The sequence below is a fragment of the Ascaphus truei genome, chromosome 2, assembly GCF_040206685.1.
Source record: "Ascaphus truei isolate aAscTru1 chromosome 2, aAscTru1.hap1, whole genome shotgun sequence".
In the NCBI taxonomy this organism is placed as follows: Eukaryota; Metazoa; Chordata; class Amphibia; order Anura; family Ascaphidae; genus Ascaphus; species Ascaphus truei.
The window spans coordinates 152,922,295-152,938,704 of record NC_134484.1 but is presented as its reverse complement, the minus strand read 5'-3'; positions in this window follow the sequence as shown (position 1 = coordinate 152,938,704).

The window sequence follows — 16,410 nt, the reverse complement described above, 5'->3', positions numbered from 1 at the left end:
ACATGTCTCAAATTTATTTCCCTATTGTATGAAAACAAAGGGGGGATACATTATGTAGGTTTGAATCAATTTCAAAGATGTTCCAATATCTCAGTATGGACTTCTTAAGTAATTCAGATGCTGTTGTAAATTTAGAGACAAAAGGAATTATTTCCTTCTTCACAATGTTATCAGTCTTAGATAGACAGAGGATGAGACACGCACTCAATATCAATGGTAATAGAGGTGGGGTACTTAGCTGCCGGTGCGCTGGTCCTGGGGAGCTCCTATAGTCCCAAATGTTCCAGTACAAAGAAGAAGAAGCAGGCACACGGTCTTACTCAAAAGGAAGAATTATTTCCTTCTTCACAATATTATCAGTCTTAGATAGCAATAGTTTCCCTCTCTCATTTTGATGAACTTTGCCAATATGTTTATCCAGAGTTTCTTTCCTATGACCTCTATCCATAAATGTATTCAGCACTGTCCTCAATATCCTAGGATCAGAGACAATCCTCTTCAATCTTAACAATTTTCCTAATGGTAAATTATCCACCAATGTTGGCAGCTGAAAACTATCACCATATAGTAAAATATTTTTATCAGTTTTCTTTTGAAAAATTATCAGTAATAAGACATCCATCTTTCAAATATACCTTAACATCCAAGCACTAAATCGTATTATAATTCACCAACATAGTACATTTAATAGTAAGATAAGCCACATTGATGGAATTGATAAATCTGACGACTCCATGCTGCCCTGGCATAAAAAGAACACATCATTGATGTACTGTATCTCCTCCACATTGTGAGGAATCTGTTCTGGGTTTGGCTGGAGCTCACTCTTGCAGAGCTGGTGAGCCCTCAGACAAACCTTCCCTTGGATTTGCTAGCACTATCACCTGTGCTTGCAATCACTGCAGCTCTGTCTCTCAGCTCTGGCATTGGAGGCCTCTCCCTTTGACTCATTGCTGAGCATAACCCAAGATTCCTTGGATGTAACTGTGTTTGCCAGAAGCTCTTTGGCTTAGCCCTGCCTTGTTCCTGAGACCTGCTGCATTCACCCCAGGCAGAAGTCTGCCACCGGGTTCCTGTGCTAAAGCGCTGGATCCCCAGTGCTAGAGTACCTTGTTCCTGAGACCTGCTGCATTCCCTCCTGGCAGAGGTCTGCTTCCTGTGCTGAAGTGCTGGATTCTCAGTGCTAGCCTGGCCTTGTTCCTGAGACCTGCTACATTCTCCCCTTGCAGAGACCTTATCATGGGCCGCTCCCGCTCCTCGTGCAAAGGCCATTCCCGCGGTTCAGCTGCTACGCTGATGTGGTGTGTACCTGACTCCCTGTTGCCGAACTTCAGTTTGGACATCGACTACTCTGACGTCTCCAACTTTGACCCCGGCTTGCCCATGGACTTCCCTGGCTTCTCCAAACCTGAACCGGCTACGAATGACTACGAACTGCGCAATCCAGAACCGGCTTCATGGTCTAAGTTCGGTGTATTCACATCCGCACCTCAGCCCTGCAGTCCGGTCTCGGTTTGTGGCGAGCACGTCCGTTACACACATTAGGCATGAAGTCCTGCTCAGAATATACCAATCAATACTCAAAAACCAACATGAATAGGGCCACATTAGAACCCATCACTGTGCCTTCTTTTTGAAAGTAAAATACATGCTCAAATCTGATTATTTTTAACAGTTGTATCTGAAAGCCTTTCAAAGCAGGATTATCTTTCTCACCCAAGATCTCATCAACCGCTTTTACAGCCCCATCATGAGGGGTGTAAGTGTAGAAATTCTGAATGTTGTGTTATTCCCGATGGGCCATTACCGACTGCTATACAGACTGTTCAAGCATTGCACATGGCTAACCAGCCCATTCTCGCAACCGCGCGACCGGCCATAGCACTGCATCTATATGTCTATTTTACATTGACATACAAGTTGCTATGCTGTACAAGAAAATGCTCTTTATATTGTCTCATAGAGCTCAGAACACAATCTGCAATGATGACAGTTCAATAGGGATTGCTCTTCCCCTTCATCGGTGATTGCTTCGGAATGCAATCAAGTGATCGTGAGTGCCATTGAGGACGCAGCACTCTGGCACTCAAAGGTTAAGTATGGCCCATAGGCCGGGATTCACCAAGCCACGATACAGGGTATTTCCCCATGATCCAGTAATAATTACCATTGACTTGAATTGCAGATGCGACCAGATTAGATGCAAAGCACTACATCACAATTTAGGGAATTCTGTCTAAAGTGTTTATCAAAATATTTGTTTTTAACTATTACTGTATTGACACTACATATGGATTTTTTTAATAAAAAAAATAATAATTGCTACATCAGTCCAATTACAAACATTGCTTTGACAGACTTCAAATTATTTCATTTAAAGCAGCACCATCTACAGTCTTTTTTACAAACTACATTTATTGTAAAACAAATGTTAGGTATATTTAATTTTTTTAAAGTAATATACCTCTAGTTTGTCCATTACAAGGAAAATAATTAAACAGATCAAAAACCCATTTAAAAATCAAAACAGAAAAGTGCTTTCCTATCTGACTCTAATAAGCTAATACATTACAATAAGTGCTATGCAATGTAATTGAATGCATTAAACATTTTTTTTGTAGTAACCCCATTATGAATCAACTTAACAGAATGAATGTTGTATGTAAAATTGTGACAAAAACATATTGTTTATGATTTTTAAATCAGCATTTGTTGATTTGAACCAGTGCAACTATCGCATTAACCTTTGAGTTTCCACTGAATTCTGTTTTGATAGCAATGTAATCAATATATTAGACTGTCTAATGATGAGATTTTTTCAGCTCTACGAGCAAAACAAGTCAGATCAGGCAAAAAAAGGCAAATGCGACATTTTTTGCCAGTCAGTGGGATTCTCTAAGCAGTGATAAGTCAATTGTGCTTAAAAAGCACGCCAGGAAACGTGCCAGCTAAAGGCAGGCGCAAAAGAAGCTGGACTTAGAAAAAAAGCTTTGTTTATCTTTTTTCAGGCACAGCCTTCATACAACAGGCCAGCGGGGTCCCCGGGTGATCCCCGCGGCCCTCCGCCGGGGTCCCTGCTGTCCTGCAGTACCAATGGTGTGCCCCCCAAAAAATAAACTATACTTTAAAATATATACACACTCCCCTCCCCCCGCCACCTAACACATAAAGTACAATAATGGGCAAAATGACTATTATCCAGATATGGATAATAGTGCATTTGCCCATTTAAAATAAAACATTAAGCTGTATAAATAAAGTAAACAAGTCTTGCACTCACCACTGCCAGGCTGCCACGATGAAGGCCGTCCTCATCCTCATCACCGTCCATGTCCTCCGTTGCTACAAACAATACAGAAGAATAAATAAAAGACAATCTATTGTCCCCTAACCCCTTAATCACCTGTGTGGTTAGTAACCGCAAAGGTAATGAAGGGGTTAACCCCTCTCGCTACCACCCGGTAGGCCTAAACATCCATCCTTTGGGGCTAATACCACCTTCACCCACACCCGATACCCACAATAAGCCTGGCAAGAGTGTTTAACCCCTTCATTGCCTTAGCGGTTAGCCGCTATGTAATGAAGTGGGCTGTAAATGCATTTTTCAGGCATTGGATTCATACCGGGGTCTCCGGTGCTTATATTAATGGGTATCAGCTCCAGAGACCCCGGCATCAATCCGAGGCAGGAAAAGGGCCTGATTTTTTCTACGTGCTGTCTCGCCGCTCATCCCCACCTTGTTGCCAACTTTTTTTTGCCAAGGCCATTTGGAGAGAAATTCGCCATTCTAGAGCGGCAATCAGCTGTGAGAAGCTGGAAAAGCTGGAGAGAGTTGGAAAAGCTGGCGATGAGTGGCGAGAAGGGGCAAAAAAACGCTGAGTTTTGCTCTTATCGCCAGCTTCTCAGGACTTACTGATTAGGAGTAGGCTTTATTGGTGAGAAGGAAAAAATGGGAGAGAAGCCCCCACACTGATGCTGCAATACTGCGATGCCAATTGGGTATAAACAGTCACTGAAAGGTGTACCGGTATATATATAAAATATAAGTAGCTCCTCCTGTATAGCCAAAAAGGCGCAAAGTTAGTGCAGCCTCTACCTCACCTTCACACCATCCTGGAAACCCTCAAGCCTTCTTGCTGGTGATCTCCCCTGCAAACAAGCTGCAACCGAGGGAGCCGACCTCCCACCTCGGCACTGTATCCGAGGGAGCCGACCTTCCACCTCGGCACTATGACCGAGGGAGTCAGCCCTCCCACCTCGGAGCCGTAACCAAGGAAGTCAGACCTCCCACCTCAGAAATGCAGGGATGGCAAACCGGGATGCCCAAACGAAGGTAAGGGAAAGAATCTAAAAGAGGAGCCTGCCGCTATCTCACCGGTGCCTGCTGTAACTCCCGCGTCAATGTAATCTGATGAGAGGGAGAGAGAGAGAGAGAGAGAGCGCGAGAGCGAGAGAGCGCGAGAGCGAGAGAGCGAGAGAGCCCCATAGTATACAACTGTATGTTTAATGATGGGAAGGGGGAGGGGGGAAGGAAATACACTCACAAGGGTACAAGTAATTAAAGCGTTTCGTGATAATATCACCACCATCCGGTATCTTTACTACGATCAAACGTCCATCAGTCTCATAGAGGTGAGGAACCGTGATCATAAGGATGTAAGGGGTGAAGAAAGAATCAACGAAGTCGTGCTGAAATCACAGAAAATGTCCTGGCTGGATGGCATCCGAGATGTTGAACGCACGAACCGGCATGTTCCTGCGCACACGTGATGACGTAATGTCCGTACGTTTGCGTGATGACGCTCCCTGACGTGTTTCGTCACACATGGGCAACTTTGTCAAAGGGTATTATTTCAAGCACAGGCATCTATATATTTATCACGGTATTAGACATAATATTATATCACTTTTAACACCTTTTTTAGGCGCTGCTTTTTTCTTGTTTTGTTAGTCTCTCATATATATATATATATATATATATATATATATATATATATATATATATGTAACCCATGTTTCCCCCCCTCCCCCCCCCCCCCGGACACAGATGCTATATCTAGGGTGTGTGAGGGCTGGTTACATGTGCTTGAGTGGTGCATACCTGCGTGGAACAGGAGGGCCTGAGCTTCCCGCAATGTTGTTGGGGAGACAGGACCAGGCTTCTGGGGTAGTTGCCTCATTCTTTTAGTGGTGGTGCAGTGCCTCCATCCTCTATACCTTCCCAGGGTATGGGGTAGGACACGTATAGAAGAAAAGGACCCTGGTCCCAGGGTGGATGCTCCAGAATCACACAACAGTCTTTAGTAAGATCAGCAATGTCTCTCTTTATTGTCTATCGATAGCACACTGCAGCCTTGCAGCATACAGCCGCAACAACAACAGCAATAGCAGCAGCACACACAGAAATCCCAAGGTGTACAGCCTTTCTCCTCTCCTCTCCTTTCCTCCAAGGGGTACTCCACAGGATGGTCGGTGCAGGTCCTCAATACCCCAGTGCCCACCTCAGAGGGTCCCCTCTGGGTGGGAGTAGATCTTCCACATCACCCCCTCATCAGGGTGAGAGGCATTGGTCCCACCGGAGCTCTGCTCACTTCCAACTATCATAGGCCAGAGTTCTCTTAGTATATCTCCTGCTCCCAGGAGAGAGCTCGACCTACTCCTCTCCTCCAGCTCCTAGGACAGACTTCCAGAAGTAGACTCCGACTTAGACTCACTGGAAGTAGACTAACTGACACTCACATGAGCTGGCTGCTAAATAGTGTCATCCCCACCCCTCAAGATGTCAGCAGGACCTCCCCTCTGTCTCATGCCTGCAGCAGAGTCAGGGGCCTGCATCTATCACTCAGGGCAGGGCGTGAAGGGGGAAAACCCATGATTACTACTGGTGCCTGCCTTTAACAGGACTTACCACAGTAGGAGAAAGATATGTATAGCCTGTGCTGTTTACAGGTGGCTACACTCTCCCTCTGGTGGAATCCAATGGTCCCCACTTGGACCTAGCTCTAGCAGTACCATCCTGCGGTGAACAACCTGGGAAACAAACACACATATCATGCAGTTGAATTGACATAACATATGCCCATATGAGGTAGTAAATATAACACACGGTTACTCCCAACGGGGAGAACCCTAGTAATAATGGCTCGGATCCGGTTTCCGAATTTTCCTGCCATTGTGATCCGTAACGTTCACAAAGTAGGACTGGACCGACCCATGCTCCGGTCGATATATTATGCTGTGCATGTATATACAACGTCCTATACTCCATATCCTGACCAACTCACTTATACGGTCCTCGTTATGATAACCGGCTTTACCAAACTTGGTCCGAAGGTACTCCTGCACGGCTTCTCGGAGCCAACTGTCTCTGCTCTCTTCTATTTCCCTCATGATGGGCTCAGGCACATAAGGGTATTCATATCCATGTGACTGCCTATACCTAGCCACTATGGCTCTGTCGGCTCGGCTCAACTTAGTAAGCTTACGGTGACCCGCCCTGCTTGGCAGTACCCAAAACTCTGGTTCTTCAAGAGCAATCTCGTCTTACAATATACTGGGGCCTTTAGGCTGAATGAGCTTCTGTTCTATTTCCCGGTACCTGTGATCTATCTCGTCCTCTACCTCCTGTGGAGTAAAGGCACCTGCCGCCCACCAATGATCAACTATGTTGTTCTTAATGAGCAACAACCGCGTACGGTCCATATCTTCGTGGTACCCAGTGAACAGGAGCGCCCACCATTTGTCACGGTGCTCGTACTCTGTGGAATGGCTAGTGTGCCCTACCTCTGACTCTGCTTGTGACGAGACACCGGACGTCCCCGCCTCTGTAGAGCACGAGCAATCTCTCCTCCCTTTGGCATTGAAATACCTGGTGGGGTTCATATTGTGAACCACCGTACTGACCGACCCAGCCTCCTGCTGGAGTGTGGGACCCTCGGGCTCTCCCTCTAGCTGTAGGAGAAAACGGCACAGGGTTAGGCACAGGTATCACACTGTCATATGGTATTTCCCCATCAGACCCCTCATCGCTCAATTCCAAGTCCCGCAAATCCCTGGAGTATTTGGGATACTTGCTCAGTTTATCCCCTCTTGGTCCCGGTGGCAACACTCATGATGGGGCAGGGGCAGGGGCAGTGGCCGGGGCTAGGGGTTGGGGCAGGGGCAACGTTCAAGTCATTGTCCAGCAAGCGGGTAATACTGCGACCAAGGGACGCTTTCTTGGGTGCTTTCTCCGCCATACTTTGCGCTTCTCTTGATGGGCCTCGGCTCTTCAGGGTGGCCATTGCAGTGGCCATGGCTACTCTCCGTGAGGAGAACAGCGCTCCCGTGTCTCTCTTTCCATCAGGCCCAGAAGGGACATCATCACCGGTGCCCGTGGAATCTCCATCCGCTCCGTGGTCACGCACCGGAAGTACGTCGAGGACCTGCATGGGCGTTGGCAGAGCATCCGGTTGGCGGACGGACAAGTAGGCCGCAAGCCTCTACTTCTCGTCCTCCTTGGTTGCTGCCTTTGCCTGGCGGGAGTAAGGGGGTGGTGGAGTCTCCTTACCGCTCCGCTGCTGTTTGGTGATCTTGGGATCCTCCGGGGTCGTCTCGGACGCCATCTCCGCCGCACTGGGAGTCACCACGGCCGTGGGACTTCTACGGGCTTCAAGCCACACCAGCGCTCGCCGTCGGAAGGTGTCCGGACTCGTCTGCTTCTCTTTGTTACAGCTGGAGTGGTTCGCCGGTAGGCGCATCGCCACCGATGGTACGCCAACCTCTTCCTCCGAGGATATCAATCCTCCGCAAGGGAGTCACCGGGTTCTTCTGCGATACAACCAGTGTGTATGGGTATGAAACGGTCTCGCTCGGGTACCTCCACTGCGGTCGTGCTCTTCTCCGTCGACAGCTCGCTCGGTTCTGTAGCGGGCTGGGCCTTTGGTTCTTCCCGCTTGGTTGCAACGGGGAACTAGGGCAGCCTTGTCTTTACTCTCCGCCACCTCCGTTAATGTTCCCGGAGAGGCACCCCGCGGGGTCTCGATCAGAGGCCATGGCTCGTTAGGCCACAGGTAAAACGTGCAGCATTGAGGGCATCATGCCTTGGTGCTTGGGACCAATCCGTGTATCCCGCAGTGTTTGCACAAACACCGGAGGTATTCGTGCTCCGCCACCTCCACTACCAGTAAGCCTCCTGGTAGCTGATAGTGCTCATCTCGGACATGGTTAGCTCAGGGGTGGAATAGTTCAGTGTATCAGCTCCTTGCTCCTCGAATGCCAGACAGAAGAGAAGCTCTTCGCTCTCGCTTCCTGTCCCTCCCTTTGCTGGGGAGGAGGCTCCTGATTGGCTCTCCTGGTGCCTCCTCCCTCTGGTGGAATCCAGAGGCGGGGCCCTCCTTCTTTCAGTGTGATGCGACCTGGTTTGTTGACCAGTCACAGCACAGGTGGGTGGGCTTTCGGCTTTCGCGCCGCTCTGCTCCTTTTGCAGGGGATCTGGGTTTGGTGCCAAACCCCTGCACATTTCCTGCCACATTTCTCGCACAGTCTGTTTGCACGATTCACGTGCTCGCTCCAGGATTTAGCTATCTGCTGGGCCGTGGATGGAGCATTTGTCGCCATTTTGAGTTCTTTTTTGCTCCGCGGTGCACATGTAGAGACGGCCGCCATCTTTGATGCGCCCACCACATGTAATTGTACACTACTTTCAGTGTCTAGGGTGTAACTCGAACCTAGACGCTGACTGTACTTGCTGACACTTTCTGCTTCTCTCTCCATGCTCAATCTGGTACCCACTAATATGAGGTGGCATACCCTAGGCTAGGCAGAACTCCTTCTTGTGCACTGAACTCGATGACTATTCCGGCAAGTGCTCTGTGGGGCGTTTTATGTGGGTGCTAGCTAGTGTACCGGGCATCTCCCTAGGTACGGGCATCACTACTTTTGGCCACTCATAGTGGGGGCCCTGGGCCATGGTCCCTGGACATGTTAGCAGGCTGACCCCCCCAGTTGCCTCACACTATCTGCCTCAAGGGACTAGGACAGCTATAGCTATGCACCCATCTTACGCCACCCGCTTAGGGTGCCCAGGGCGTAGTGTGCGGGAGCGGAGGTCCACGCTCCCCTGACTACCCCCGGTATGCAATTGCGCCCTACTTCCTTCAGCACTTGACCAGAGAGTGCACATCACTCTTCCTGCTCTGCCTTGCTGTAAGCCTGTCCTGTTCTGGATCTCAGCAGCTCGCCTCCAAATGTAACCCATGTTCCCCCCCCCCGGACACAGATGCTATATCTAGGGTGTGTGAGGGCTGGTTACATGTGCTTGAGTGGTGCATACCTGCGTGGAACAGGAGGGCCTGAGCTTCCCGCGATGTTGTTGGGGAGACAGGACCAGGCTTCTGGGGTAGTCGCCTCATTCTTTTAGTGGTGGTGCAGCGCCTCCATCCTCTATACCTTCCCAGGGTTTGGGGTAGGACCTGTATAGAAGAAAAGGACCCTGGTCCCAGGGTGGATGCTCCAGAATCCACAACAGTCTTTAGTAAGATCAGCAATGTCTCTCTTTATTGTCTATCGATAGCACACTGCAGCCTTGCAGCATATTGCCGCAACAACAGCAATAGCAGTAGCACACACAGAAATCCCAAGGTGTACAGCCTTTCTCCTCTCCTCTCCTTTCCTCCAAGAGGATGGTCTGTGCAGGGCCTCAATACCTCAGTGCCCACCTCAGAGGGTCCCCTCTGGGCGGGAGTAGATCTTCCCCATCACCCCCTCATCAGGGTGAGAGGCATTGGTCCCACCGGAGCTCTGCTCACTTCCAACTATCATAGGCCAGAGTTCTCTTAGTATATCTCCTGCTCCCAGGAGAGAGCTCAACCTACTCCTCTCCTCCAGCTCCCAGGACAGACTTCCAGAAGAAGACTCCGACTTAGACTCACTGGAAGTAGACTAACTGAAACTCACAGGAGCTGGCTGCTAAATAGTGTCAGCCCCACCCCTCATGATGTCAGCAGGACCTCCCCTCTGTCTCATGCCTGCAGCAGAGTCAGGGGCCTGCATCTATCACTAAGGGCAGGGCGTGAAGGGGGAAAACCCAGGATTACTACTCCCTTAACAGGACTTACCACAGTAGGAGAAAGATATGTATAGCCTGTGCTGTTTACAAGGGGCTACATATATATACATACATTCTCACATACCCCAACATACCGGAGCCAGGAGGGGAGACAGGACAGAGGGAACCAGCGCTACCAAAATCAGATGAGTGGAGGAGGGGATTGGGGGAAATTTAGCAGAGCGAGCAAGGAAGGAAGACAGGATAGAGGGAACCAGCGCTACCAAACTCAGCTGAGTGGAGGAGGGGGCGGCAGTTTAGCAGAGCGAGCAAGGAGGGGAGACAGGACAGAGGGAACCAGCGCTACCAAAATCAGAGGAGGGGAGGTGGGCAGTTTAGCAGAGCGAGCAAGGAGGGGAGACAGGACAGAGGGAACCAGCGCTACCAAAATCAGATGAGTAGCTGAGTGGAGGAGGGGAGGGGGGGCAGTTTAGCAGATAAAGCAAGGAGGGGAGACAGGGCAGAGGGAACCAGCGCTACCAAATTTCAGTCAGTCGGGGGAATGGAGCAGCAGCGGGCAAGTTTTTTAAATGGAATTGTAACAGGGGATTTATCCCTGTTCAGTAATTTTCCTTTAATCTAGCAGTGTGGTAGTTAATTACTAAACACCACCTGCCTGATTAGATTGTTTACAAAAAGCCTGCCTTTGAGACAGGAAGTGACTCTCTTTAGCTCTGACTGAGAGCTGACCTTTGGAGAGACAGAGCAGAGGTTCTTGAGTCCCAGGAGAGACTGACCAAAAGAAACCCAGATCTCTGGAGCTGACCAGTCTTGAGCTCTGCCAGCCACAAAGCAGAGCTGATTGCAAGACACCAAATAAGACTTCTAAACCTGGATGCTGATATTTTTCTGTGCACGCACGGGTGCGGTTCCAGGAAAGCAGAGAAGCTTACTCTACAGCAACTAAACAGATAAGACTTTCCTTATTAAGAGACTGCTTGTATCTGCTTATTTATATGTGTTTGGGCTGGGAGAAGCTTAACTAATGGAGATGTTAACTAATTGCAAGGATTCAACTAGAAATACTCCCAATTGAATGGAAGCTTTGTTCCCCCCCCCTGTGTTTGGATAATTTCCTGATGAAAAGGAAAAGGCACAATAAAGCCTATTATAATTTCACATTATAAACGTCTCCAAATTGTGTACCTCTGTGAACGTCCGTCTACAGGAATGATACCTGGGTTCCCCTCCACAGCGCTTGCGCAACTGGTCAATAGGCTTCCATAACTAACCCCCCCCCCTGATTCGGCGCCGTGAAGGTGAGAGAGGCAGATTGACGGCGGAGTGCTTCTCCGCATGAGGTCTGCACAGCTAGGCTGTGCAGGACACAGAACGGAGTTCTTGGAGGGGGAAGGTAGGGCTAGACTAGATCAATATTAAATTCGCCACACTTAGCCTGCCAATTCGCCACAAATGGCGAATGGCGATAGTGTTGCCCACCTCGGCGCTAAAGCAATGAAGGTGTTAAGGCATAATAGCATGTTTATTGGGGACAATTGCCCCCAATAAAGATTGCAATATACAACACACATCCCCCCCCGCCCCCTAACACATACACTATAGCAATGGGTAAAATTACTATTATCCACATATGGATAATAATGCATTTGCCGATGAAAAATACATTAATCCCAATAAATAAAATAAATACATTTTGTACTCACCCTTGTCCGGCACCCACGATGAAGGCCATCCTCATCTTCATCACCGTCCATGCCCTCCGGTGCTGAAAAATATACACAAGAATAAAAAGAGCCAATCTAAAATCCCCTAACCCCTTAATCACCTTAGCGGTTATTAACCGCTACAGTCATTAAGGGGTTAACCCACCCTCACTCACCACTCACTCGGTAGGCCTAAATACCCCCCACTACCCCCACCCGTGAGGCCTAACTGCCCTCACCCACTACACACCCGGCAGACCTACCCAGGCTCGGGGACAATAACCCCTTCCCCCACTACTCACAATCAAAACAATACACAGCCCCACAATAAACATTACTGTATTTAATAAATAATACATAACCCACCCCCTGTGCCCCCCCTTACAACATGATTTATTCTTTGACATACAGGGTTATACCCCAGGCCCACGGGATTCCCCAGTGGGCCTGACAGGTGTTTGTAGACCTCACAGTGGCCCAGCAAAAGGCTTCAAACAGGGTCTGGAGGCCTACGGGAGGTCCCCGCCAGGCACCTTGGTTCTCCATGGGTCACCGTGGGCCACAATGGGGTCTCCACGGGTAGGCCCATGGGTGTCTGTGGGGCCCTGGGTCAGACCCACAGGTGTCTGAGGGGCAGCGGGTGATTCCCATGGGGTCTGGGGGCCCTTGGGTGGTCCCTACGGTTCTGCGGTGCCCCCATATGGGGCCACCGGTTCTTCCCCGCGGGTATTCCCTGTGGACACCTCCAGCCTGGTACCCGTGGATAGTCCGAGGAGACCTCAGGTGGTCTCCAGAGGGCCCCACAGACCTAAGGAACGAACCTTGTATGTCAAAAAAATAAACCTGACCTTTACATTTAAATACATAAATACTACCTGAGGTCTCTAGGACTTTCCACGGGTACCAGGCTGGAGGTGTCCACGGGGGATACCTGCGGGGAAGAACCGGTGGCCCCACATGGGGGCACTGCGGACCCATAGGGATAACCCAAGGGCTCCCAGACCCTGTGGGAACCACTCGAGGCCCCTCAGACACCTGTGGGTCTGACCCGGGGCCCCCCAGACACCCGATAAAGCAACTGGTACAGATAAGAAGGGGATATATGTTGAGTCGCTGTATCCGAGCACATATCTCCACTTCTTGCAAGTGTGGGTGCTCTCTTAGAGGGAAGCCTCCAGCTCACACCTGCAGGCCCACCGCTCCCTAACTGAGAAGAGAATGGGGGCACCCACTGTATCAGGGACGTTTGTTACCTTGTCTGGGACATTCACATATCTGAGAGGTGCCTGAACTCACTATATCGGAACCAAGTCCCTTCTCATCAAAAGGCGGAGATGTGCTTGAGACTCATGATATCAGCCGAGTGCACTTGGAAGTGCACTTGGAATTATCTGCAGGCTACTCTTATCGTTACATGTTCCAGGGCTAAGATGTGCTTGAAACCCATGGTATCAACCGAGTACACATTGTACTATGCCAAAGGTGTGGACCGCTTGAAAGACATCACCCCCAAGATGGGACTACATACGTGTGCTCAAATAATGTGTCCTAGAATGCACAGGGGGTGGTAGTATGCTCAATAGAGTGGCCACTTGCAATATAGCACCACCAATATGGAACTCCAAGCATGAACTGAGGAGAATTCAGGGTCCCTGAGGAGGATCCTGAAATCAGAGAATGATTCCCGCCAACATCGGGAGGGAGCTCTGCAATTGCAACGTCTGTGTGGATTGGCACAAAAGCAATAGCCACACCGCTTTTACAATGCCTGGGGTTCCTGGATCCACCAGGGGGAGGAGACGAAGAAGACCATTACCTACTTCTCTCAGTGTGAGTACGGCGTCCTGTAAAAACTTGTTCTCGAACGTACCTGATTCTGTGCTGGCCAAGATTGAGGCACGGTGGATTCTTCTCCAAGCTTCTGCCGGAGTGTCGCCACGTGAGCTCTGCTATCGTCTGGTCGTCCACCCGCAATGAGAGGAAGCTCCGGCGGGCTTCAGCGTCGACACAAAAGGGACCTTTCCCGAGCGTAAGGGATCTGCATCTGTGGAGGAAATTTGCCTGGGGCTGGTGGCGCCTTCTCCCAGCAGGGAGGTCCACATGGGTGCAATAGCCCAGCAGTTCTCTGTGGGTGCAACAGTACAGCAGCTCAACAAGGGTGCCTCAGCCCAGCTGATTAACGCAGAGGCATCCCCTTCCAAGGTACCTCCAATGTTCTTGCTTCTGATAACCGTCCGATGTTCCTTCTCCTGAGACCAACTCGTCCACTCTGGTTCCCGTGAGGATCCGTCTTTGGTGGTGAGAGGCGCTGAGGTCAATTTGTACCAGCGGCAGTGTGAAGCACTTCAAAAGGCCCTGGAACTGGCAGCGGCGCCCACTGGCTCCAAGAAGCTGATATCCCCTCCTCCACTGGGTGACGAAGACGCTGTCCTGCTGCTGGTGGCTCTCTGCCGAGACTACCCTGAGGTGACTGTGAGACCAGGACTTTCCTCTTCCTCATCCGTGGGGGTTGGGGCTCAGGACACTGTGATTGCTCTTGTTGGAGAAGTGCCTGTTTACAAGCCAGAACAGGACATCATTGTGCCGTGCTATGCCCTCTGTTGATACCCCAATGCCCTGGGGAGAGTCCCTGGAGTTAAGTGGGAAGTATAGACCCTAATCACACTGTCCACCATCTCCAGGGATATCCGTTATCCCCAAATGTACTGCTGTTTATGTGTGAACTGTTATGCCTACATCTGCTGTGAGGAGTGTGGTATTAAACTGGTTGGATCCTATGTTTCAGGGGTAAGTGCACCACCTGGGCCAAACCAGGTTCGTGTTCATAAGGGGCAATGATGTAGAGAACTGGTGGGAGGAAGGGGAATATACCCCAGAACAAGCAGCAGAGACTATGTGCACCCACAGTAAAAGTCTTAAATCGGGGCCCACGTTTTCTCCAGGAGTGGGGGAAGCTGTATTAGAAGATACCTCTAAATAATGATACGACGGGTAGGAAGTAAATATTTTTAGAGCAGGAGCGGTACTGCAGATTGATGATGTATGATTACAGAGCAGAATATATGCTTCACAGGTTATATGTTCACTAGTATAGGAGTGCCCAGTTATACTGTTGTGTATGTTATGTATGTCTTGTTTTCACACAATTTATTTGGTGGTATAAAACTGGTGTGCCTCATGTGCAGTCGTGAGAAATTTCACCAGGGGGAGTGTAACAGGGGAGTTATCCCTGTTCAGGTAATGTGCCTCTAATCCAGCAGTGTGGTGGTTAACTGCTGGTAGTCAATTAACAAACACCACCTGCCTGATTAGATTGCTTAGAAAAGCCTGTCTTTTGAGACAGGAAGGGAGACTCCTTAGCTCATACCTGAGCTGAACTTGGAGACAGAGCAGAGATTGTCCCGTACTCTCACAACTTGTGAGACTGACATGGGGACAGACGTCTTGAGTCTACTGTACCAGAAGAGGCTGCTTGCAAGACACAGAGGAAACTTTTAAACCTGAATGCTGACAAATCCTGAAAGAAAAGGTAGCAAACAGGAACAGAGAAGATTTTCCCTCCAAACCACAAGGAACAGATAAGACTTTCATTTATAAGACTTTTTTATATCTGTTCATTTCATGCTATATGTTTGGGGCTGGGAGACATGCTTATCTAAAGGGAGTGGTGGATTGCATATTATTTCACTAGAAATATTCCCAAGTGAATAGAAGCTTTGTTTACCCCTTGTTTGGATGGTTTCCTGATGTTAAGGAAAAAGGCGCAATAAAAGCCTTATTTAATTTCACAATAACCAGACTCCCTTGCATACCTCTGTGAGTGTCCGCCTACATATGGTGTCAGAAGTGGGATGAGAATGGGTTCTTGAAGTAAAGGAACCCGGAGTTTGAATGTGAACATTTTTTATGCTTTTTGTCTACAAACAGTCTGAGCAACAAAAAAATCTCATGCAGCAGAGACCAGAGTTAAAGTGATACACACCCATGCAGGAAATTTACACTGCACTGAAACTTACAAAACCACAGATGGACTCTTTTCCGCAATCCCAAGAGGAGAGAGAGAGAGACTGCTGAAGCAGGTAAACCTTATTTGCCTATCACAATAAAGGGAGCGGTACTGACTCTGCAAGTAAAGGCTGCCACACCGCATAGGACTACCAGTTGTGAATGGAGTATATGCAGAAAAATGTGGAAATTGATGCAAGACTGTGCTGAAGCAGGGGAATTTTCAGTAAACAAGTGCTGAGGGTAAAATTGCCTACTATAAAAAAGGAAATGCTGAACTGTGTAAAAGGTATCCCAAAGTGTGAAGAGTGAATGTCATAATACCCAAAGTTGAGACTGAACTCAAGCAGAAAATCACATTATTTGGCTGAAGCAGAGAGATTGGACCTAGCAAGTAAATGGTGTAAAGAAAATAGACGTTTTTACCTAGCAACTGCACATCCTGTATACCTGATGAGAGAAAATGCGTGCACAGCACTGCTGATATTGTAAAACTTATCCAAGAAAGAAAAAGTTTACAGAGATGCTTGTGAGAGCTACGACCTCTACAAGCAAAATATGCCCACCTGTAGGACAACCACAATTGGGGGTTATAGCAAATACAGTGGCAACAGCTGCAATAGCGCCTCCTGAGGTCAGGAAGAAAACTACACC